Raw genomic sequence first — 26,589 nt, forward strand, 5'->3', positions numbered from 1 at the left:
TGCAGATTGCTCCCTTCTGACTCTTCCAGTCCGAGTTCCATCGAGCTACTTAGCTTTTCAGGCTCTGTGGCCCCACAGGATCTCCTCCTCTGGAGTATGTAAAAGAGAAAAGTGTGAAATGCTCATCTTTCTCTCAGTCAACCATACAGAAATCAGAAACTAACAATTATGAAATCTATCTTAAAGATGTTGATCCCAGACACCAGCCATGTGAAGCTTTGGAGCTGTTCAGGGTCACTAATTGAAAACCAGGCAGTCTCGTTTACTCCATACGAATCCTAGCATCACCTAAATGTAAAGCTTTGAATGTCCTGGAAAGCAAAGCTGAGATTGGCCCCCCTTCCGCAGCCTGAATAGAGTGAACCCCACCACCAGCTGGTTCTCATGGCTAATTAGCTGGCCAGCCTGTATCCTGTCTGAGTACAGGGAGGCAGCTCTCAATGAATTCCACTATTTTTATGGCAAAGACAAACTTCTAGAGTTGTCTGGGATTTATTTCAGGCCCTCTTTATGATGGGAAAGTAAAGCCTCCCTATTTGTACAAGCCACTGCGTGTTTACAGAGGGATTCTAAACAGACTGCCAACTGGAGAGCATGGGGCTGGCCTAGTTTTAAAGTGAATCTTAATTAGTAACACCAGCAAAAATCCCATTTGGACCAAAATTTCATGTTCCAAAAGTTTTCATCTCAACTCCCCTAAGGCTTATGGATGACTCTTTATTTCTGGAACAGTCTAGTGAAGAGGGAGGAAGAGAATCCAAGATCATATATTTATCTCATTATATGAAAGTAAAAATTCAGGCAACTCCAAACTCACAAGTTGGAACAGGAGAATGTATCCATGTAAACACTGTTAAACCAGAACCTTGGGTCTCCTTGAAAAATCCTCCTATGTCAGGAACGTGTTCATTCAGAGACCTTATCCACTTTCCTGGCCAAGCCATGGGTCAGGCTTCCAAGCTTGGTGGAGAGAAGAACATCTTCAGTTAGAACAACATTTCTGCTTCCAGGACAGTTTTTCTCAAACATTAGTGTGCATATGAACCATCAAAGTATCTTGTTCAAATTCAGATTTTGATTCAGGAGGTCCTAGGTGAGCCCTGGGAAGATATATTCCTAGCAGCAACCAGATGATGTGGTCCACGGACCACACTTTGAGTGGCAAGGCTCTAGGTGATTGATATAGTTTGGATGTCTGTCCCCTCCAAATTTCATCTTGAAATGTGATTTCCCAGTGTTGGAGGTGTGGCCTAGTGGGAGGTTGTTAGGTCATGGGAGCAGATCCCTCATTGAATGGCTTGGAGTCATTCTCACAGTAACTAGTAAGGTCTTGCTGTATTAGTTCATGAGAAAGCTGGTTGTTTAAAAGAGCCTGGCCCCTCTTTCTCTCTCTCTTGCTTCTGCTTTCACTATGTGACATGCCTGCTCTCCTTCCATTCTGCCATGACTGTGAGCTTCCTGAGACCTCACCAGAAGCCCAGCAAATGACAGAACCATGAAGAACCAACAGCCAAATAAACCTCTTTTCTTTATAAATGATCCAGCCTCAAGTATTTCTCTATAGCAGTGCAAAATGGACTAAATGCAGTGATGATTATGGTCTGAAAACTCAGCACCACCTCACTCAGAAGTGACTCCCCAACAAGACAGAGAAGGGTGTGATGCTGGAGAACAGGGTGACTTGCTTGGGTAGTCTGGAGGAGGTATGCACTCTGGTTCCTGGAGAACTTAGCCTATGTCTGGTCTCTTCCAGCCCCTCATGAGAGATGTGGCTCAAAAAGATGTCATCTGATGCCCAGCGGCACCACTGCCAAAATCTTTTTCCCACACTAATCCAGGATTGCTCAAATTTTATGCTTCCAGAGGTCAGGGAATCCAAGGTAGGGCTTAGGTTTACTATTTAGAGTCTTATTTTAAGAACTTTCTTCACTCTTACAAACTGACTGACTTGCCTGACTTCCTTCTAAGTTATCTTTAGGGAAGGGACCCCACCTGCCCCCAGTTTAGCAGAGTCTGTTAAAAAGAGGTCTCACCCAAGACTTAAAACTACTGATCTCTGTAGTTCTGAGAAGACTTCCTGTATCTTTTATTTTCTTTCTAGATAGAGTCTCATTCTGTCACCCAGGTTAGAGTGCATTGGCTCAATCATAGCTCACCACAGCCTCGACCTCCTCAAGTGATCCTCTTGCCTCAGTCTCATGAGTAGCTGGGATTATAGGTGTTACCACTCCCAGCCTCCAGTATCTTTTCTGTTCCCCATGCATCACTGATTTGCAGGTTGCTGACTAGTCAGCCTTGTGAATGGCAGATCTGACTTTACGTAGGAAGAATCGAACCATTCTTCAGCCCGAGCCCTTGTTCTTCTCGCCATATCAATTTATCTAACTAAATGATGAAGCTTTTTGAATAAATGTGTTTTCTTAGAAGAAGCAAGGATTAAGATGGAGAGGATTAATTAAAATAAAAACAAAAATATTAGCCTAAAAAAACAAGAAAAGTAGAAAAAAACCAACGATTCATCAATATGTCTAAAGAAAGATTAAAATGTGAAGATGCTGACTGATTTTGGACTGAGGTTCTACTTCTGTAAGGGGCCATGAGGCATTCCGCTCTACCCACATTTCTGGGCCCCCAAAAGATAATCCCAGTTGTGAGGAGATGGGCCTGCCATCAACTGAAATGCTTAATTGTATTGCCCATTGAGATGACTTCTCTCTTGACATTCTGTTCTTACTAAACTAAAAGGTTTTCCCAAATGTGGGAAGGCCTGATATGGGGGCAGAAAGCAGAAATGTTCTGAGTGCTATAAAACCTTGCTACTCAAAGTGTGACTTGAGGACCAGCAACATTGGAATTACGTGGGAGCTTGTTATAAAAGTAGAATCTCTGCCCACAGCCCCAACCTACTAAATCAGAGCCTGCTATTTGAGAAGATCATCATGTGATTTGTAAGTACATTATTCTCTGAGAGACATTCCTGTAGAGTTCTAGTATTTATGTAATATAACATTCTGGCAACACTCATTTGAGGCAAATTTGTTTGCTCAAGGAACCAGGCCTGAAGTTAAAATGAACTGGCCGTATAACTTGCAATCCATTGCACAATCTCATTGGAACTAAGTTTTAAGTGCCTCTCTTTCAGATTGATTCTTCTAAAAAAAAAAAAAAAAGGAGGGGGGAGGATTTGTTTTGATATGCTTAGAAATTTTCAATGAACTTTAAAAATATTATATAGGACCAATTAAAATATGTTCACAAATTCTACCACATGGATCATCACTGATGGATTGTATTTTACACCACCTCATGTTAAATTTGTGGCATTGTGCCCAAGTGACCCAAAGATTCAAAGCATGAACTTTGTTCTGTGTCATGGAGTGACAAGAGTAAGTAAAATTCCTCTTCCACACCACTGTCTCTAGTCTCTTATTACAAAGGTCTTTCTCTCCTGCTAAACATTACTGAAGTATTTCTTATATTAGTCATTTTTCTGCTCCAAATTATGAATGGAACTGGTTTTCCATTTGGGGGAATGGCAAGGAAATTATACAAACCAATCACCCTGCTGAAAACAACCAAAATTTGCTGATTAAAGTAAACCGTTTTCTTAAAGATGTGATGAGATTAGAAGGAATCTATAGCCCTGTGAGGTAAGCAATCACAGAAGCACAATTGCCTTGAGAGCACTAGACAACTGGAAAAAATATGTATTTTCATTTCGATAAGTTTGTGATGGAGGAAATATAGTACGGAGTTAACAAAAGGTGCCCAAATAGGCTAGCAACACATAGGTGCATTCACAGGATAAAACTAAACCAGAAGTAATCAAGCCTTCCTAAAGATTTGCACCAGGCTTATGTTACCTCAATCCTTATACTTCAAGTGTCTGAGGCTGGCACTAACTACAAGCACTTGGCAGAAGCAAACATAAACCCACTGTGGAGGAAGGGACTTCTATGTTAGACTTTTAGATAGTCCTAAAAATAATTTTTAGATACAATGATTAGAACTTAGTCAACGATGACCAGATAAAGCAGGGAGGCAAAACACCATGAACAGAACCCAAGAGGCACCAGAAAGAGACTTTAGATATTGAAATTATCAGACTATAATCATCAACCCAGTGTTCACTATAATAAAAATCAGAAAATGTTACCTAGAATGCAGACCAGGAAAACAAAAAGATAGAAAACACAGAGGTAAGATTAAGAGGCATAGAAAACAGACCTAAATATCTAATATACCTTATATTGATGTCCCAAAGGGGAGGGGGGAAGAAAAAGGAAGACCAAATGTTAGAAGAAATAATACTTTAAAAACTTCCAGAATGATGAAAGGTGCCAAGTTACAGATTTAAGAAGTATGATAAGTCTCAAGTAGAGTAAATAAAAAGACTCATGCCTCCATAAATCAGAGTGAAACTATAGAAAACTAAAGACAAATTTAAAAAATCTATAAACAATAAGGTAACAAAAGCATACTGACAGTTGACTTCTCAAAAATAACACTGAAAGCTGAAAACTGATGGAAAATATCTTGCAGGTAGTGAAAAAAAGATTTTTGATGGAAAATTCTATAGCCAGTATATCAATCATCTAAAAATGCAGACAAAATAAAAATAAGAGCTTGTCACCAGATACTAAAGGAAATTCTAAAGCACTGCCTCGAACTTTCTCTGTTGAAGGACTGGGTTTTTGTTTTTATATTTTTAAAATTTTCAATTTGTCTCAGATCTGAACTTTTGGATTATAACTTGTTCAACAAGTCAAAGACACTGTTCATGTACTTGGATATTGCAGCAATGTCAAATTGCTATATGAGTTTTGGATTCTCACTTTCTGTACTTATAGTGGACTGTAGCAGTTTTGTAGACTGACAACCATTCAATGAATCACACTTTCAGTAAAATGTTTTAAAGGATGACCTTTCGACAAAAGGCAAGTGATCCTTCATGGGTGAGCTGAGATACAAGAAAGGATAAACAGTCAAGAAAGTGACTGATCTGGATGAGGAAGCACAGGAACGTTTTCATATCTCTTTTCAAATAAAGTCAAGCAGAGTTAGCTGAGGTGGCTTATTAAAGTAGTTTTGGAACCTCAGCCTTCCCTATGTGGCAAGAAAGAGTTAATCTCATGGGGAGGGAGGGGGGAGGGAGAGAAGGAGGGAGGGAGGGAGGAAGAGAGAATTTTCCTCCTCTTTTTTACATTAAAACATTGTATAATAATGCATACACAATCTTTTAAGGATTATTACATTTCCATGATGCTATAGGTAACTGTAAAAAAACAGCTTGAGAAAATTACCCCCTAGAAAAGCTTACTAAAACAATTTTTTTAATGAACTATATTTTCTTTCTAACATTATCAGAAATAACAAGCTAAAACCAACTCTGGCTACAGTGACATAAGTTATGGAGTACTCAGGTGAATATCTAGTAAGGACATGGTAGTAATAGGAGTGATGTCTCTATGTGGATTTCTTTCATAAATAATAATACCACAATACAAAAGAAACATTTATAACCTAAGTCTAGTATTCTTCAAAATAAGGAGAGTTTAAAAATAAGATTCTCACTGCTGACAACTGAGGAATTTATTCTACCAACTGAAGCAGAAACTGGCATTCCACTTTTTCATGTTCTTTATAGAAGAGTACCAAAAAATATGTATTTGGATCTCATCTTCTTCTTTCCCCTGTCTCAACTCATTTATTTATTTCCTTTATCTTCATACAACACTCCTGGCTCCCTGTTCCCCCATGGAAAGCCATAAAATTGTGTTTCATGTGTATATATGTAGTCATGCAAAATAGATATTGTATCATGCATAGGTATTGTAATGACATGCAGATGGCCTTGTGTTGTATATTTCACAAATCTGGATAGCTCTTTGTTTCACTGTCTCAGAGTTTTATAGAAGTTAAATTGTCTTTTGAAGTCAAATCCATCTGTCCTCCCAGGATGCACCATCCATGACATCCAGGCTATGTCCAGGCCGGTTTAAACACTCTGAGTCATCAGTTTTGTAAGGGGACCAATTCTAATAGTAATCAAGTCCACACCACGTGAGGTCTCTTCCTACTCCCAAATGTCACCCATAATATTAATGACTCACCAGCACCCACAGCAGCAATGTAACACAGTGGACGTCTCACCAGGTGTCATTCTGACATCTAGTGTACCAAGCTGCGGCTTAGGAATTAGATTTTCAAAGACCTTCTGCCTGACCTAATCATTATCAGCTTTGCTTCCCTCAGGACATTTCTCTATTCAGATATCTTCCTCAGCCCCTCAGTTTCTGCCGCATTATGTTTTGCCTCCTCGGCTTGTCTTCTGGTGTCATTTCTATCCTGGTCCCTGACATGCCCACCCCTTTTCACTATTCCCCGATGCACACTTGCTGCTGGAATCAGGTGCCCTTTCCATTGCCTCATCTATGTACCTGGCTTGTTCTTACCTTTGTGACTTGCTAACATGGCTCTTTTTCTCTTAACACCTTTTTCTGTATCTTCTCCAAGACCCGGGCATCTTCCACCTCCTCTGTGAGGTGTTAGAGACACAAACCCAGGAGGGGAAAATCCCTGGCAAAAAGCAACTGAGGAAAAATAGAATATATTCTTATGTTGATAAAGACTATAACATAATATGGGGCCATGACTGTTTTTTGTTAGAAGCCACAGATTCCAGCTTTAGTTCATTTAAGCTATAAAGAAATTTACCATAAGGCTATTGGGTAGCTCATAGCTACCAGACTAAAGAACAAACGAGAGAACAAAGTATGGCCAATAGACTGGAAGCAAGGGAACAAGGAAGAAAGTCATAGTATCCCTCAGAATCCTCTTGACTTCCAGACGACACAGCACCATTCTCCTGCTGCACTCATACGTTCTCAACTCTCATTCTGTCTTTGATTCAGTTCCTCAAATTTGAGTCCCAGGCAAGGGCATCTGGTTCCCAGGCCCAGATCTTCTACCTACACCCCATTTGCCTGGAAGTACAGAGATGGAAAAGTGGCCTCTGAAACTTCCTTAGTTAGAAGTGAGGCACCACCTTCTACAGAGCCTCCCACAATTGGAAGGTTGAGACTCTAGAAAGTCAGAAACACAATGTTCATGACAGGTAGTTAGGAAATTAACTCATTCTTTTTTAGGTAGGCTACATTTCTTAGTCCAATGTTGTGATACACATTTTGGCAAACTTGTGAAAATAATCTCAGTTTTCTCTTAGTAATAGTTGGTGATTCATGAACAAGAAGTATTAGGAGCTTTGTGAGAAGAAGGCTGCAGCCTATGCTTCTCTCATGTTTAGCAATACCAGAACAGGGTGAAATATGCAGAAGGTGACAATAAATACAGGAAGCCTCAATCACAAAGATGGCTTCTTTCATAAATTTTCCTTTCCAACTTTACCATGGGAATACTTTGTTATTTCAGACTTCATGCATGCATAAAAATCCTACACAGTTAAGACCTATTTGCCATTTCTAGAGAGGTCAAGTCTCAAGGTCAACCTGTGCAGAGGTAAATGCCACTCTCATGAGTGGGCCTAGAAATACTTCCCACCACCATTCACACACTGTTGAGGTCAGAGATGTTCAGGGTCTGTCTTGTTCAAACAGTGGTTGGGCAGCCCAATGAGCTATTATTGGATACAGAGTTTTAGGAGAAGACTAGACCCCAAAACTAGGTCTTCTTGTATAGAAGGAGAGGCTCAGGGGATCGTCCAACCAGCTAGACAGAAGGGGACGAAGGAAAGCAGGTTAGTGCAGAGCCATGTTTGCAGAAAGAAAGCACAAGTAGCTCCCCAGCCAGAAGCCAACATCTGTCTCAGCAGGTGAGAAGAGTAAGATGCCACAGAGATTACCAGGTACTCAGCATCCAATCTCCCCTGCTTCCTTGTTGACAGTATGCTAACCCTATTCAGTGTGATAGCCGATCCTCTCCCACTACTCCTGCAGCTAGAGGTGAGCCAAAGAGATATAGTGAAATCACTGAGTGGGATTTCTGAGTAAGCTCTTCCTCCACAGAGGCTCATCTTTTCCTTTCTTCTTGTGTGAAATATGGGCATAATCACTATAGTTCCTTCAGTCATCTGATAACGCTGAAGAAGTCAGAACCATCCTAAGTTAGGTCAAACAGAAAGATAGAAGCTTGGGCCCTCGATGTGAAGCCACTATGGTAGTCCTGGATTGTTCCCCATCAAGCTCTATTTAATGTGAGCAAATGAACTCCTAACTTGTTTATGCCATGTATTTGGGTCTTTGTTGGCCTAACAATGCTCACTCATTCTACAGACAAAAACAAACATAGGGACAAGAGAAACGGAGAAGCCCAAGCAAGGGAGCAATTGCAAATGCCAGGGAAGAAGGTCGGTAGGGAGCAAAGCTTTAGCAACCACCCTACATGCAATGCAGGGCTCCCTTCCAAGCTCCCAGGAAACTGGACTGCTGATCATGTTGCCCAAATGGAACTTTGTCCAGGGAAATGGACAACATCCAGTTTCCAGAATTTGTATACAAAACCAGAACTGAGTTCCAGAAATAAATAAAACACAGTCGTTAGAACCAGATATGTATGGCCCAAGGTCAAAGCTACATGAGTAGCAAAAGGGATCTAAGGCCAAATTTGTAAACCCCTACTGCCTGGATTTAGTACTAGTCCAGAGACCAGGGTGAGGACCAGCATGAGGACAGATGCCAAGTGGTAAGAAGTGAGGCAGTGCTCAAAGAATCAAAGATGACACAAACAAATGGAAAAATATCCATGCTCGTGGACTGGAAGAATCAACACTGTTAGGATATCCATCCTACCTAAGGCAATCTACAGATTCAACACAATATTCATTAAATTACCAGCAGCATTATTCTCAGACCTGGAAATGACAATACAAGAATTCATATGGAAACATAAATGACCACAAATCGCCAAAACAATCCTCAGGAAAAAAAAAAAAAAGCAGGAGGTATCACACTCCCAGACTTTAAATTCTATTATAAAGCTACCATAAAAACAGCTTGGTATTGGTACAAGAACAGGCATATAGACCAATGAAACAGGATAGAGATTCCAGAAGCAAAACCTCAATTTCTCAGTCAACTCATCTTTGACAAAGCCCTCACCACCACCTGGGGAGAGGAAAACTTATTCAGTACCTGGTGCTGGGAAAACTGGCTGACCACATGCAGAAGATTGAAACAGGACCCCTACTTATCCCCATACACAAAAATTAACTCTAAATAGATCACAGACCTAAATGTAAAACCTCAAACTGTAAGAACCTTAGAAAATGCAGGATACACTCTTATGGAAATTGGAACTGGCAACCAATTCCTGATCAAAACCCCAAGTGTCCATGCCATAAGAGATAAGTAGACAAGTGGGACCTCATCAAACTGACAAATTTCTGCAAAGCCAAAGAAACCATCAAAAGAGTGGGGAGACAGTCCACAGACTGGGAAAAAATATTTGCCAACTGTGTGTCTGACAAAGGCCTAACATCTACAAGGAACTCAAACATGCTGAAAAGAAAAATCAAACAGCCCCATTACAAAGTGGGCAAAAGATATGAATAGACAGTTCTCAAAAGAAGACGTACGAGCAGCCAACAGATACATGAAAAAATGCTCAGCCTCACTAGTCATCAAAGAAATGCAAATTAAAACTACACTGAGACTACTTGGAAGGCTGAGGTGGAAGGATCGCCAGAGCCCAGCAGGTCGAGGCTGCGGTGGCCAGAAGTGGCCACTGCACTCTAGTCTGGGCGACAGAGTGAGACTCCAACTCAAAAACAAAACAAAACAAAACAAAAAAACTACACTGAGATACTACCTAACTCTAGTCAGGATGACTAACATCAATACTCAAAAAACAACAGACGTTGGAGAGGATGCAGCGAAAAGGGAGCACTTCTACACTGTTGGTTGGAGTGTAAACTAGTACAGCCTCTGTGGAAAACAGTGTGGCGATTCCTAAAAGATCTAAAAATTGACCTTCCATATGACCCTGCAATCCCCCTACTGGGAATATACCGAAGAACTCAAATAACTCTGTAAAAAAAAATAACTCTGCACACTTATGTTTATCACATCATTGTTCACAGTAGCAAGTACATGGAACCAGCTGTGCTGCCCATCAAAAGAGGACTAGATTTAAAAAATGTGGTATGCATACACATTGGAATATTATGCAGCCATAAAGAAGAACAAAATTATGAACTTCGCAACAACTTGGATGGACTTAGAGTCTATAATACTGAGTGATCTCTCACAGAAACAAAGAACTGAGTATCACATGTTCTCACTCATAAGTGGACTTTGAACAATTATCATAATACTATAAGAAAAGAATTGGCAGTAGTAGGAAACTGCCAGGAGAGGAGCGGGGAAGCGGGATGGCAGTAGTGGGAATCTGCTTGGGGAAGTGGGGGCATACCTCATTAACAACGATACCTGCATAATGAATATTTGTATACCATCCCTGAATTGTACCCCACATCTTTAAAATAAAAAAAAAATTAAAAGAAAAAAGCAAGAGAGAGAGAAAGAGAGAGAGAGGCAGGATGCTGAGTCTGGGGAGAGAGGCAAGGCCACTCTTGTCCCACCCCCAGGGACTGTGAGTAGCCAAGTCTTCACAAAGGGGTGAACCCACAAGATATCCTCCCATGAGAAGATCCATCAACCTCCATCCTCATCTGATCTCTCACCTCAAAGGGGGCTGAGACAGAGAACAGAGACAGCAAGAGCTTTCAACTACTCAGGGAGAAAGATTCAAAGAAGCATCCTGGGGAAAGGGGAGGCTGCTGACCGTATCTGGCCTCTATTTGTGGGGGCACCCATGGAGGAATCTCCATCTGTGTCATCTGTGGTCCTCTTTCTACAGGTGACTCCCATGAGGACCAATCCTCATGCGGGCAGCTGGGCATCATCTTAATGTATGAATTAGGATGCTTCAGCTGCCTATGATGCTATGCCTATGATGCAGTGATGCTATGGTGCTATAGATTGAATATGTCCCTTCAAAATTCATGTTAAAACCCAACCTCCAATGATGATATTGGAGGCAGGGGCTTTGGGAGGTGAGTAGGTTATAAGGGTGGATTAGTATCCTTATAAAAGAGTCCTCAGAGAGCTGTTTCACACTGCCTACTCCATGAGGACACAGCAGTGACCATCTGTGAACCAGGAAGTGGGCCCTCTTCAGACACTGAATCTGCTAACGCCTTGGTCTTGGACTTCTCAGCCTCCAGAACTGTGAGATCTGCATTTCAGTTTGTTGTATAAGCTACTAGGCTGTGGGATTTCTGTTACACCAAACTGTACTTAGAATGGACCAAGCCAAACAGTTTAGATGCAAAGGACATTTATTATTCCACTTAGCAAGAGGTCTAGAGATAGTTGTTTTCAGGTTTGGTAAATTCAGTGAGACAATAAGTCATCAATCACTTAAATCTGCCATGTTCAGATTACTGACCTTTCCCTCAGTTTTGTCCCCACTGTCCCAAATGGCTGCCATAGTGTGTAGCATCATGCCTGTGTTAAAAAAGAAAGACTTTCTCAGACTTCGCTTTTATTTAATTGGCCAGAATTGGGTTATATGGCCTGGCTGAAAGAGAGAATGCCAAAATAAATAGATGGCATGTTTTTATTTATTTGTTTGTTTGTTTGTTTTATTTTGAGTTGGAGTCTCACTCAGTCACCCAGGCTGGAGTGCAGTGGCACGCTCACTGCCACCCCAGCGTTGACCTACTGGCCTCCGGCGATCTTTTCGTTTCAGCCTCCCAAGTAGCCGGAACTACAGGTGCATGCTACCATGCCCAGCTAATTTTTTTTATTTATTGTAGAGATGAGGTCTTGCCAAGTTGCCCGGGATGGTCTCAACCTGTGGGCTCAGGCAATCCACTCACCTCGGCCTCCCAAAGTGCTGAGATTACGGGTTGAACCACCAAGTCCAGCCAATGGCATGTTTTTAATTCTACTTTTTTGAGAAGGAGGTTGGAAATGGATGTTGAGCAGACAACCAATGGTGCCTGCCAGGGGCAGCAAACACTGCTCTAGAAAGAAGCAACAGCTGGAATTGAGGCTTTGGGAACTTCCTAGAGCCCTGTGTCATAAGAATTTACCTGCATGCTTTAAAAGGGTGGGATAATAAGAATTGTTGCTCTTCTTTACTCAATCGTGAAGGAATGGTCAGTTAAGGTGTATTCAGCTATCATAGGCCAAGAGGTGGACATGTAGTCTTGGCCCTAAAAAGTGACTTCAAGTGATACGAGTCACACAAAAATTTTCCATCAGGCCCCTTATCCTCCTTCATAAAATCACCATGAGCAGCGGGCTTGCCATGGTCTATTCTGACCAAATTACCACTGTTAAGTTCCTCCCCCATAAAAATTCTGGTGCTGCCACTTAGAGCAATTGAACAAATTTCTCTCTCTTGATAAAAGTGCAGGATATAGTAGCAGCTGCAGTATTCAGTCTTAGATGTCCTTTAGGTGTCCTAGTTTATGCCTTTCTGGGTTTCTGGTTGCACAGATGCTTTTTTCCAGATATATGAGTCACCCAGCATCATTTAAATAAACACCTTTTTAGGTTAGGGTCAGCAGAGTTACTGTTACTTGCAATCAGAGAACCCTGGCTGTCACAGATGGAATACTACCTGTGACTCCTACTCACGGGGGAACAGAGAAGAAGTATAATGCCCATTTTTTAAAAACACAACTCTAATTCTATCCACTAATTTTTTTTTTGAATTGGAATTTCACTCTGTTGCCCAGACTGGAGTACAATGGCACACTCCTGGCCACCACATCCTCGACCTGCTGGGCTCCGGTGATCCTTCCACCTCAGTCCTCCAAGTAGCTGGAACTATAGGCGTGTGCTACCAAGCCCAGCTAATTTTTGATTTATTGTAGAGACGAGATCTCACCAAATTGCCCAGGTGGGTCTCGAACCTGCAGGCTCAGGCAATCCACTCGCCTCGGCCTCCCAAAGTGCTGGGATTACAGGCTGAGCCACCGAGCCTGGCTCACTAAAATATTTTTAAAAGTCAATTTTTGAACTAATTTATGTTGTTCAAGCCACATTTGAAACAATGAAATCAGCCCATCAAGGTGAGAAGCAAAATATCTACTGGAGGTCTTTCACTGATCGACACCCTCAACTCAACATATGCTTATATCTGATTTCTCAGCAGATAGATATGAACCCAATCTTGCAACCATGTTCTAGAAAATTACCTGGCAAAAAATGCATGAACCTCTTTCTGTCTCCAAAGCAAAAGAACACATTAATGTTATCAGGCTATTCAGAGCTGGGATTATGTGACTTCTTTTCTCATCTCTCCCTAGAGATTTGGTCAATGTCTCAGTTGTGAAAAAACAAAATAGAAAGCAGTTACTATTAGCAGTATTAAACTTTACTCTTAACTTTTACAGTGACATGAAAGTCCTTTCTCCAAAGAAATCTTCAGTCAGGTATTTGCTTTTCACTACGAAAGAAACCAAAGATGCCTGCGTTAAACAGGGATTATGAGAGAAGGCCCGTAATAGACAGCCAGCCCAATGGAGGTAACAATATTTCATTACCCTGCATCAAACTAATGCACCATTATAATGATCTGATCATTAGGATAGTGGTTCATTCAGACTAATAGCCCACAAAATGTCAGCCTATAAAACAAAGCTGAGTTTGGTTATAGGCTCAGACAGCCGCTGCAGGGTGGCATCACAGACCTGGGGAGAGAAGCTTGCTTTGTGATCACAATTCAGTGCCTCCACGCCCCGTGAGGGAAATCTGGAAAGACACTCGTGTATGATGACATGCCTGTTGTGAGAAATGGCCTGACTGTCACTTGGGCACTGTGCTATTCTCTTGACATCTGCATGGTTTATTATCGTACTATAGCCACTCGGCCCAGTGTTCAATTAAAAGAGGGTTTCTTAGCAACCAAAACAATATTATTGTGCTGTCACAGGAAAAGCACCAGATTAGCAGAAAATCCAGATTCCAAGTTCTGAATCAGGACTTCCGGCCAAACACATGCTCTGCCCTTGACTCAAAGGGGTCTCCACGGCCAGCTCTGCTCACGGGGATTTCCTCCCTGGCCGCAGCATTGCTGGCACCCCACCAGTGCTGGAGAGGAGCTCGGGGCCCATGGGTGATCGGGTGGTGGTGTGGGAGGCTCAGAAGGAGCCGTCCCAGAAGGACCCGCGATATACTCACTGCCACATGCAATCTGCGGGGCCCAGATTGTCCCGGCACAGTCCCAGGCCTCCTCGTACTTACCCTTTTTTTGGAGGCATCCCTCTCCCACTGCTTGACACCGTTTCAGTGGGTGTAACAGGATGTCCTTGGAGCTCTGCTCTTCAGACAGCTTAAATTCCTCCCCCAGGAGCTGGCAGCCTCCCCTACTTTACGGGAGATTTGCTGGGACTAAATTTGGAAAGAACTCTGCCTGGGAGGAGGGACATAGCAGACTGGAGTCCTCCCACATGAGGGCCCAGCTTGGGGTGGACTCTGGAGAGATGGGAAGGACTGAGTTGGGTCCTCCTTTTCCTCCCTTTTTCTGCCACTCTAGACATATGGGCAGGGTCGGGAAGCAGGGTGCAGAATAGGACAGATGCACTTGCTGTAAGGCTAGTCCCTTCCCTGAACCCCAAGTTTGGTAAGACATCCTTCCTGTATGCTTTCAGAACAACCTGTGTATGTTTTGTTATTTTTCTTTTCTGTTTCCTTTTTCTTTTGAGTCAGGGTCCCACTCTGTCTCCCAGGCTGGAGTATAATTCCGGTTTACCACAGTCTCTACCTCCTGGGCTCAGGCGATCCTTCCGACTCAGCCTCGTGATTAGCTGAGGCTATGAGCATGTGCCATCACATCCGGTGATTTTGATATTTTGACAAGATCTTGCTATATTGCTCAGACTGGTCTTGAACTCCTGGGCTCAAGCAATCCTTCTGCCTTGGCTTCCTGAAGTGCTGGGATTACCAGCATGAGCCACCGAAGTCAGCCAAACTGTTTCATTATTTTCAGTGTGGCAGCACCAGCCATGTTACTGGGCACTGAAAATGCCCAGAATGTCTGCTCCTTGGAGACCTTGCCTCTTTCATTACTGGTCCGGTACATGTAACACAATGCCTGGTAGGGGGAAAAAAGAGGTGAAAGAAATTCATTTCACACACAGCCCAGCAAAACTGGGTTGTAGAGGACACCGTGGCATCCTCGGCCTCTGAGACTGAGGATGGAGATGGGAGTGTCAGAGCTGAGGGGGCTGACAGAGACAGTCAGCAGTCACTTGCATATGCCTTCAAGTTGGGAAAAGGAATCAAAGCCTCCAAGAGAGGAACTCCTCACCATGCAACCCCTCTCCCACCCACCGCAAGCCTCAGTGTCAGGCGTTGGAAGAAGCAAAATGTGCTGCTCTCTTCCCCTGAGAGGAGCCCATAAACGCTGGTTGCTTAAATATTCACTTCTGGTGTTTTATGTCTCACTCCATTAGGATGTTTTTGAAAATCCCAACTCAAACTGGATTAATAAATTAGAAAATTTGTCATTCCACTTGTCAGGAGGAAGAATAGTGCAGCCCTTTTCCTGCTCGGGCCCCTCTCATGTGTTGTGTTGGATTCATCCTTAGGTTGTGGCAAAATGGCTGCAGCAGAACCAGCCGTCACATCAAGGATGGCATTAGGGCTGGATTGTATCCACCTCCCCCCCAGTTCATATGTTGAAGTCAACCCCTGGTACCTCAGAATATGAGTGTACTTGGAGGTAGGGTCTTCTAAAAGCTAATTAGGATAAAATAAGATTACTAGAGTCAGCCTTAAACCAACCAGTATCCTTGGTTTTAGAAAAGAGGTTAGGACACAGACACAGAGAGAAGAACATATGAAGACAGAGGGAGAAGAGGCCATCTACAAACCAATGAGGCCTCAGAAGAAATCAGCCCTGATGACACCTTAGACTTGAAACTTCAGCCTCCAAAGTTGTGAGAAAACTAATTTCTGGTGTTTAAGCTGCTCAGCCTCTGGTACTTTGTGGTAACCCTAGCAAACTCACACACATGACGACATTCAGAAACATGAAGCTTGAGGTGAAGAGAGAATTCCCTTTTCCTCTGTCATTTTATTCTGTCCAGGCCCTCAATGGGTTGGATGATGCCACTCCTTCCCAATCCCCCCCACCAACACTCAACAACGTTGGTGAGGGTGGATGTTCTTTGTTCAGTCAAAGGCTTCTAAGGGTTCTCCAGCCTGGGACTCTGTCCTCAAAAAAACTTGGCCTCATATCTCACTGGCCGATCACATCTCAGGCCCTTCCTGTCAACCTGGCAAGATGAACAAGAGTACCCTGCTAGGATGACACTCCTCACTGGGGAAGGAATGAAAGAGGGGAAGGAAAGCCCATGGTCACTACTCAGTCCCAGGGAGAGCAATTCCCTCTCTGCTTCTCTGCCCTCTGTCACTCATGGCCCAGAGACCGCAGCACAGGAAGCTCCCAAATGTGGAAAACCGACTATAGTGTGATTTATTATAGCTGCTTGTATTTCCCCTTTGAATTCTTAAAGTACACAGGCCTATTTGATTTACCAACAATCATTTACCTTCTGAAATCAAGCCTTACTTGCAAAGACAAATGCACCAGCTATAAAAACTAGTCACTAATGTTTGTCCTTTGAAGTCACATGACAAGATGTTCCTTGTCATTTGTTAGGAATCATCCGAGCGGTCACTGCACACAGTGTCTCCCACATGGCCAGTACTCAGTAGGTGAATGAAGATTATTAGTTATTTTAAAAACCTTTGTTTTGCCGAATGTGGTGGCTCAAGCCTGTAATCCCAGCACTTTGGAAGCCCAAGGCGAGAAGATTACCTGAGCCTAGGGATTCGAGACCAGCCTGATAACTTGGTGAGACCTCGTCTCTACAATACATAAAAAATTAGCCGGTGTGGTAACGCATGCCTGTAGTTCCAGTTACTTGGAAGGTTGAGGCAGAAGGATCGCCTAAGCCAGCAGGTTGATGCTGGGGTAGCCATAAACTGAGCGTGCCACTGCACTCCAGCCTGGGCAACAGAGTGAGACTCTGACACAAAAAGAGTGAGACTCTGACTCTTTTTATGAGAAAAAGAAGGAATTGCATGAAAATCTAGGCAATGTTTGTGTATTAGTCAGGGTTCTCCAGAGAAACAGAACCAGTAGCATAAATGATGTTTAAGAGATTTATCATGGGAATTGGCTCTCACAATTATGGAGGTTGAGAAGTCTCATGATATGTCAACTGCAAGTTGGAGAAACAGAAAAGCAGGCGGTTCAATTCAGCCTGAGTCCAAAGTCATGAGCAGCAAGGAAAATGATGATGAGACTTTCAAAGGCCTGGGTATCAGGGCAGGGCCTGGGGTATAGGGTGGGAGCAAGTATAAATTTTGGAGTTCGAAGACTGAAAAACTAGGAGCTCTGAGGCCCAAGAGTAGGAGAAGATGAATGCCTCAGCTTGAGATGGAAGAGAGAATTCCCTCTTCCTCTGCCTTTTTGTTCTGTCCAGGCCCTCAGTGGGTTGGATGGATCCACCCCCACCAACCCTCAACAACGTTGGTGAGAATGGATGTTCTTTGCTCAGTCAAAGGCTCCAATCTCTTCTAGGAATATCATCATAGATACCCAGAATAACATTTTATCAACTGTCTGAGTATCCCTTAACCCAGTCAAGGCAATACACAAAATTAACCATCACAGTCTGAGACCCAAACAGAACAAACCAGAGTTAATCAACACATTGAAACACCAGATTGTATTCTTTCTTTCTTTCTTTCTTTTTTTTACTGGCTGAAGGAGAATTTTTATTATTTTTATGTACAGAACACTCAGCAGTGTACATTTAGCCCATCTTAGTGACAAGCTCTTTAGCCTTTGTCTTCTCCAGTTTGGCAATGCAAGCCACAGATTTTGGACCCAGAATGTTGCCTCCCCAGTGATGGCAGATCTCATCATATCTGTCATTGTAATTAGTCCTGATGGCTTCCACCAGCTTAGCCAAAGTTCCTTTGTCTTCTGAGTTAACCTAAGTGAAGGTGACAATGGTGCAGGCCTTCCTGTGGGCCAGACACCCCAGTCTTGCCTTCCCCTTGAAAATGCAGTAGGATATCCTCATTTTATGATACAGGGCAGGCAGGAAGACCACCAGCTCAATGGGATCCACATCATGTGCAATCACCACCAGCTGAGCCTTCTTGTTCTCCACCAAGTTGGTGAGAGTGTTGACCTCTGCCCAAAGGACAGGTGGTCTCTTGGTGGGGATGCCCCCTTTGCCAGCAGCTTTCTTCTCAGCCCGAGCCAGCAGTCTCTGCTTCTTCTCTTGCTTTGTCTCTGTCCTGTTCTTGTGGGCCAGCTTAAGCAGCTGAATAGCTGTCTGGCGATCCAAAGCCTGGGTGAACTGGTTAATGGCAGAAGGCACTTTCAGCCACTTATAGAGGATGGCTCTTTGCCGCTGCAACCGGATGTACCAAGGCCATTTGACAAAGTGGGTGAGGTCCCTTTGGGGCTGGATGTCCTGTCTGATGCCAAATTCTTAAGCCTTTTCTCAAATAGAGGGTTCACCACCTTCTTGGCCTCCTGCTTCTTCACAACAGCAGGGACCAGGGCCACCTTCTTCCCCTTGGCCTTCTTTCCTTCTTGGGCAGCTGGAGGAAAGAGCCAGATTGTATTCTTCAGGAAAAATTATGTCCAGGCTTTGATTGGTCCCTCTGTTCAGAGGTGACTCCATAATTCCTTTGCAAACAGGCTGGGCATTTCATAAATTTGAGAGAAGACGTTAGATATACTGCCCTGTTTTCCCCACATACAACAGTGCTGGAGTCACCTGCCCCAGAGCCTGTCACACCCATAGCCTTTCCACAGGAAACTGCCCAGTCCACAGCACCTACTGAAGGAAAGTACTTAAGTGATCACATTTTAAATGACATAGCCCCTCTCCTTGGCAACATCAGATTGGATTATGAGTGGACAGTTGATCCACAGGAAAGCCGACCTCTCTATCAGTCAATCACATCTGACTTAGAAAGTATGAGATATGCTAATAGATTTGTGTTTGTGAGAAATATGAATTCTGAAATTGAGTCAAGTCAGCAAGAATGGTATTTGAAAGGATGTTCAGATAATGCTCCCAGATCAACAGGAGCTCTGTGTGCTCATTGAAAGGATAAGAGGAGCTCTGAGGTAGAGTCACAGCAAGCCCACATTCTGAAGAAATAGAAACTAGAAGGTATAAACCTGGTGGACAACATAGTGGCTCCATTTCAAACATCAGCTCAAAACATCATGCTGTTACTAAAACCATGCTGTCACCACTCCAACTATTTGGGGACATCTTCAGGGTCTTCCTTCAAGACAAATGATATGATCTGTTAGGTAGCCTCAAATGTTTCCTTGAATGGTGGATTTGCTCTTATCCCAGAGTTATTTATGGCTCAGGCTTATGCACAACATTTGTGAATCAATCAGCTAAAGAATATGACTAAGCCTGTCCCTGGGCCTCAGCATTCAGATATGTAGATCAGGGGCTTGGACAAGGATCTCACTGTGGTCTCCTCAGTAACTGACATACTGCCGCCAGGATTTTCACCAATGCCTCCCTTTCCTGTGTCTAGACATGGAAAATGCAATATAACTTCCCAGGCGGACACTAGCCCTTATAAGACAGATCCTGGGAAACTTGATGAAAAACTTAAAAATTTAGGACATGACAGTTACTTACAGCAATATCAGCAGAACTATGTTGCCCCTTGGCTTCCCTCCTTGCCCCTGATCTTCTGTTCTTGAGCCCTCCATTGCAGGCTATGCTTCTGCTACAGTCCTGGCTCTTCCCACCAAGGCATGGTTGAGTTACTTTCACAAACATCTCCAACTTGGGTTGTGGGACCTGCATACCAAATTTCAAAAGGACATCTTACCATGGAAATGTGTGATTGCAAACTTGACTTTCAACATTCTGATTTCCTTTGTTAGCATATTTCCCCTAAGCCTAATCCCTGGAGACTCATGGGTACAAATACCAAAACACAAATGAAACCAAAATTCCCCTAGAAGGGAGCCAGGGTACTGTGGGGAAAAGACCAAAGAAAGTGGTACAGGTAACTTTGGGCAGTTGTGAAAAGAGAAAGTAGAAAACTATCCCTGGTTCAGTGCTTGGAAAAACTCAGGCCCTGTAAATTGGCAACTCTGACCACTGCCTTTTCTGGACAGACACGTCTGGCCTTGCAGTGTTTTCTTAATCTTCTTTGGTGTTTGCTGCTCCTACCGTGCAGGTCTGAGACTGCGGGTGGGGATCAGATATAAAAATCTCTCCTGTTTTGGAGGCATAGAGCACAGGTTTGCTTTCTCAATCACCACATTTTCAAATGCCTATAGAAAGTGTCAGAGAAAATTAGGTGAAAAGTGTTTTGAAGTCAAGGCTGGCCAAAGGGAAATAGCAGGAGTGCTTTATTTGCCTGTCTGCTCTGGCTGGCCACTGGAGTCTGATTACGCAGTCGGGTTCCGGACAAAGCAAGGTGGGTGGCTGGCCAGCTTGAAGGCAAAAATGTATGCAAGGCAGGTTTTGGGACATCGTGTGAGCTGTTTTCTGTAATCCTCCCCCCTGCCAGATGCACACATTTGAGGAGGATTTGGGTCCTGTGAGGTAGATGGAATTGAAACCTCTCTCATGAGGAAAAAGAATAAAGAAGCAGGGTCTATAGTTCACCAGCTTTCTGAGGAGAGATTAACAGAAGCAGCAGTCTGGGCTTGACACTAAATGACCACATACCCACCAGTGGTCTCAACATGGCTTCACGGCACAAGCTACCACTGAGGCGGCTCTTAATCTAAATGTGCCCATACTGAGCTGTGAGAAAAGCCAGGTGACCTCGTGACCCAAGCCACCCAAGGATGGTTGGAGGCTTCTGTGATTGACCGAAAGTCAATGAGCTCTCAAAACCTAGGTTTCCTTCACTCTCAATGGCAGACAAAAATAATAATTAATAACAACAACAACAACAATAAGCCTTCTATGAGGATGTAGAAGATCTAGAACTCCCAGTCACTGCTGGTGGGGATGTAAAATGGTACAACCACTTTGGAAACAGCATGGTAGTTTCTTAAAAAGTTAAATATACACTTACCATAAGATTCAGTTATTCTGCTCCTAGGTCTTTACCCAAGAGAAACAAAAGCTACTTCCAAGCAAGGACTTGTACACAGATGTTTATAGCATCTTTATTTGTAATAACCAATAGCCTGGAGACATCCCAAATGTTCATCAACAGGTAAATATCTATGCAGTGGAATAGCATGCAGTCAGAAAAGGAACAAACCACGGATACACATAACTATATGGAAGAATCTCAAAATAGTTATGCTCAGTGAAAGAAGTCAGACAGCAAAAGAGTATGTACTATATAATTTTGCTTATATAAAGTTCTAGAAAAACAAAGACTAATCTGTACTGACAGAGACTACTAGTGGGTACCTGGGGATGGGATGGATAGCAAAGTGTGGTTACAAAGGTGCATGAGGACTCTTTGGGGGTGATGGTTGTGTTTGTTTTATTTGTCCTGGTGGATTTCACAGGTGTATACACATGCCAAAACTTATCAATTACATAGCTTATCAATTACTTTAAATATGTGTAGTTTATTATATGTGAATTGTATCTCCATAAAGCTGTGTTTAAACATGCATGCCTCTTACACTCTTCCTGGTACTGCCTCCTGTTTATCCTCTGAGACCCAAGCACCTATAACTTTCTCTCTCACATGACACTCTGTTTAGGCCTCCTCTGTGTTCACCCATCCTTCTCAAGTAAAACCAATGAATATAACAACTGATTGGCTTGTGTAGAGCTGAAAACAAAGACTAAAAGATGGGTGGAGCTCCATCTTTTATATGTATCCTTGGAATCTAACATGGTGCCAAGCACACGGATACTCAGTGAGTGTTTGTGGAATGAATGAATAAATAAAAGGACTTCAAAATATTTCATTTGCATCTTCCAAAATATCAGATACTTAAATAGGGACATAATATATGCTTAACATTCAATAAAGGTTGGATGGTTGGATGGATTGATGGATGAATGGATCTATCTGGCCTGAACACACCATAGCCTGCAGCAGCTCAGGCTATATTTCCCCAGGACCCAAAATTAGCATCGAAAATTTCCCCTCAAACCCTTCTCAATAATACCAGATACTCTGTTTCTTCCATATCAGGCATCCCTAGGTCCAATCCATCCCAGAGCCCTGGCTCATACTCTCTTGTGGTATCAGAACTTTTTCCAGTTCTTTCCAAATCAACACTTCACCTGAAGAATGTTCTACTTTGTCATGGTGCTGAGTGAGAAAAAATGGAATAATTTATTCCAGTTGGATGCTTTCTTTTCTTTCTAATAAACCCAATTTCCCAAATTATAATTAAAAGGAAAATATTAGCGCACAAACAGCATTATAACATTGAATTGCTGTATTTGGTGGACTTTACTCTCTAAATCCACATCAATAGGCAATTTAACAATAGGAGAAATCTCAATGGGAGTTCAACAGATGAAATTAACACAGCACACAGCTCTGGACTGAAATATTTCTTTGCCCATGTAATTGCTTGGAGCCACCCTTGTGTAAAAGCCCCCATCAGATTACAGGATTTGTTGTATATAAATTGAAGACTAAATGGTTGGTAGCACCTTTCAGCTCTGCAATGCTGGAAATGAGTTTTTTAATAGGAAATTAGATTAGTAATATTTTAGTCAACAAAAATGTGGAAAAATTCTGCATAAAGATGAGAAAATTATTCATGCAAAGAGACTTTTAGAATCGAGAGTGAGCAATTGTTGAAATTTGTGAATGGTTATTCAAAAAAGAATTTCTCTACGCTTTTCTTGGCCAAAGTCCAGGGCAGAAAAAAAAAAGTGACTTTCCTCGCACCTTTATCATAAGATTTCACCACAATTAATGTTCTAGGTAATGACAATACAATTCTTATGCTGCATCTCCCTCCAGTTCGTGTGTAACCTGGAAGCTTAAATCAACTTCAGGGCAGTTACTGTACCTCCTGCATTCTGAGGCACAGGTGTGGGCAGGGGTGCTTCTTAAGGACATTAGAATGTTCTGGAAGCCTGGGGGGCTGAAGGCAGGAGATGCGAGGAGGAGGTGGGGGGATGGGGAGGTTGGTAGGATATGATCTTTAAGTCTGACTTCCTTGCTCCAGTGGCCTCTCTATCCACAACACATACCAACAAAGAGGTAGGGAAGAGTTTATGAACTTGTAGCTCATAGTTAGGGAGAAAACTACACCAAAGGATAGGCTGGGTTTTTTTTTCTCTCTGAGGTTGGGTGATGTGGAGAAAGTGGGCAGAACCCTAGTGTCTGGGGCTGGTTCCCAACGGGGGACATAAAACTGGCTGGAGGTGGCCTGTCCAGCCCTCATCTACCAGAGACAGTAAACAGATGTGTGGGCTGCCAGGAGACACAGGCCTACAGAGAGGTGAGGCGTTGCCTCAAATATGGCCACTCAGAGAGCTGCACAAAGGGCAGAAAAACATGGTGCTAGGTAGAATCAGGTGCCCAAGGAACCTAAGAAGAGGTCTTTGGTTCCCTCCTGTTTCAATTGTGCAATAATATTAGAGATCATTCTGCCCTGTGTCCAAAGTGGGAATGACTGTAACAGAGGGAGAAGTGCCTGGTGGGAAGTTTCTCAATAAGAGCCATTGATGAAATCATGTCAGCCTCTTCACATAGCTAGTTTTCAGACTGTTCTGGCCTCATATCTTATTTTGTCATAATTGAGAGCATTGACTCTTTGAAGAGCTATAACAACTAAGTGCAAGTCCTGGCTCCAAAACTCACTGGCTATGTGACCTTGGACAAATAATAAATCTCTCTGTACTCAGTTTTCACATCTGTAAATTGGGTACTATACTGGCATCTACCCCATAGGATTGTCATGCATCAATGTACATAAAGCACTTAGAGAATAATAAATATTATGCATAATAAATACTAAAATAATGAAAAATATATAAAAATATTAGTCAATAATATATAAATACAAAAACATAACATAATAAGACATATAAGCTATTATTATTCTTATCGCTTCCTTTTAAATGACGACTATGTAGACCAGTGGATCCCCTTAGCATCATATGGCAACAATTTTAAGTAAACTTTCTATTGAAATATAACATACACAAATCCTATCTGAAGTTTAGTACATTTTCACAAAAGTACCCATCATCCAGACCACACATAGACCATTGCCCCACATGTGAAGTACTTTCATAAATGCAGATTCTGTAGCCTGTTTCCAGAGTTTCTAATAATGGAGAATAGTCTAAGAATGCCCAGCATCAGGAGGAAGGCATGGCAAGGAGGCATTTAGAAGCAGCCTAGAATAGGTCTCTTTCCTAAGCTGAACACATATTTCCTTCTAAACCACATCTTAGAGGAAGAGAGGAGGGAGACCTGAACACCTGAGGGACTGCTCCAAGGCAGGCACCTTCCCACCAAGTGGGCCAGCTGGCCTAGAGAAGGATGGAACGCAAGTTCCAACCCATCAGCAGATACTACCTGTGTGGTGGGCAAGTTACTTGATCCCTCTTAGAGATCTTCCTCTGCAATATACATATATGGTATGCCTTACAGGACCTGTGAGTAGTAAATGAGTTGTCTTCTACATAATGCCTAATCAAAAACTAATACTCAATAATTTAATATCCATTATCCCAGGTTTTGAGGATTTGTTGTTCCCCTGTTAGAAAGCATTGCCCATCCTGGCCTCTTCCCTAAAACACTATCTCCTCCAGGTCCCCATCATCCCCTGAGACTTTCTTCTGTAGCTTTCCTCTCTGATCTTTCTCTCACTTTGGAATCCACACCACTGGCTACCTTTTCCACACATCTAAATCTGAAGTCCAATCAATTTAGCACTTTAATGGATATAGCCCTTTGCTTTTGGTCAATTGTTCCCTAATTCTTTCATGATGGAGATAAAGTCTCCTCCTAATAGCTGGCTGTTTGAAGGTACATGCCATTCCCAATATTTATTTTATTTTACTTTGATGTTTGGCACCATCGTCATCCCATAGTACCTGCTCAACATTTGTTAAATTGACTTGGACTAGTTCTCATCCCTCAATAAGAATGAGATTGATTCAATCATATTGCCTTTCCACACTGTTGTTAGGTAAGGAATTATAGGATTGACAAGCCGACAGTTTCCCAAAGAGTCTGGATTTGCTTTACATTAATCAATGAGTCAAGAATACTTCAGGAAAGTCACCATGAGAAAAGCACAGTGGGAGAGATGAAGATACAGAGTATGGTCTTTGTCCCCAGGAAGCTGACAGATGAATGAGACCAATAAAACATGAGCATGAAAAGCATTTCCAATGAAAAACTAAACAGGAGAAGTGCTCAATGGGTAGAATATACCATTGAAAAACTCTGTGTGACAAGAAATCACAAGGCTGGAGCGACCAGGGAGAGTTTTATAGGAAGGAGATAGAAAACGTTTTAGGGAAGAGGTCAGAATGGGCAATGCTTTCTAACAGGGAAAAAACAAATACCTCAAAACCCGGGATAATGGATATGAAATTATTGAGTATTAGTTTTTGATTAGGCATTATGTAGAAGCCAACTCATTTACTACTCACAGGTCCTGTAAGGCATACCATATATGTATATTGCAGAGGAAGATCTCTAAGAGGGATCAAGTAACTTGCCCACCACACAGGTAGTATCTGGTGGTGGGTTGGAACTTGTGTTCCATCCTTCTCTAGGCCAGCTGGCCCACTTGGTGGGGGGGTGCTTGCCTTGGAGCAGTCCCTCAGGTGTTCAGGTCTCCCTCTTCTTTTCCTCTAAGATGTGGTTTAGAAGAAAATATGTGTTCATTGAGAGGTCAGTTAGATTCAGGCAAGCAAAAAGGCTGGGGATGGGGAAACCTTTCAGTCCAGAGTAATCTCATGAACCCAATAATCAGACAGGAACTCAGAGTGTGATCTAATGGGAGGGAGAGGTTGAGAATGAGATACAAAGGGAAAAAAGGCTGGAAAGGTAAGTCTGGTTCAAAGAGACCTCAAAGTCAAGCTAGGGAAGTTGAACATTTTGTCATAGACTATGGGAAGCTATGAGACTCTGGAGCTCAGAACAACTTGACAATTGGCTCTGAGGAATGTTGGTCTGGCTTTTGATTATAGCCCAAACTGGAAACTCCAAGCCTGGCTGGCCCCGAATAGCACAGAAGGTTATACAATGGCCACAAGACAGCCTTACCCTGCCGCCATGGACTCTTTAGGGTCAGAACTGCTGTGTTTCTCATTTCCCACATGCTCATCTGCACGCAGACATTCCTCATTCACTGTTGGATATTACATCCACACACTGGCCTGTCTTTCATGAAGGCAGCCCCTCTTGTTGCAAAAGAAATAAAACAAAAACAAAAGCAAGAATGGGCCATTTGAGAATTCTTGCAACATCTGTGCAAGCTGGGTAATGGACACATATTCTCTTACCTGGGACTACATCCTCACTGAGCTGCAGAATCAGGGAAATTAAAGAACGAATAGATTTAATCGGT

General features: G+C 42.6%; 1 pseudogene; it reads right to left on the minus strand.

Moving 5' to 3' along the window:
* Positions 1-17,860: 17,860 nt before the first annotated feature.
* On the minus strand, positions 17,861-26,346 carry LOC103268257 (annotated as a pseudogene).
* Between the last annotated feature and the right edge of the window lie 243 nt (positions 26,347-26,589).

Source organism: Carlito syrichta, unplaced genomic scaffold (assembly GCF_000164805.1).
Source record: "Carlito syrichta isolate Samal-C Ts95f unplaced genomic scaffold, Tarsius_syrichta-2.0.1 Scaffold308805, whole genome shotgun sequence".
Taxonomy (NCBI): domain Eukaryota; kingdom Metazoa; phylum Chordata; class Mammalia; order Primates; family Tarsiidae; genus Carlito; species Carlito syrichta.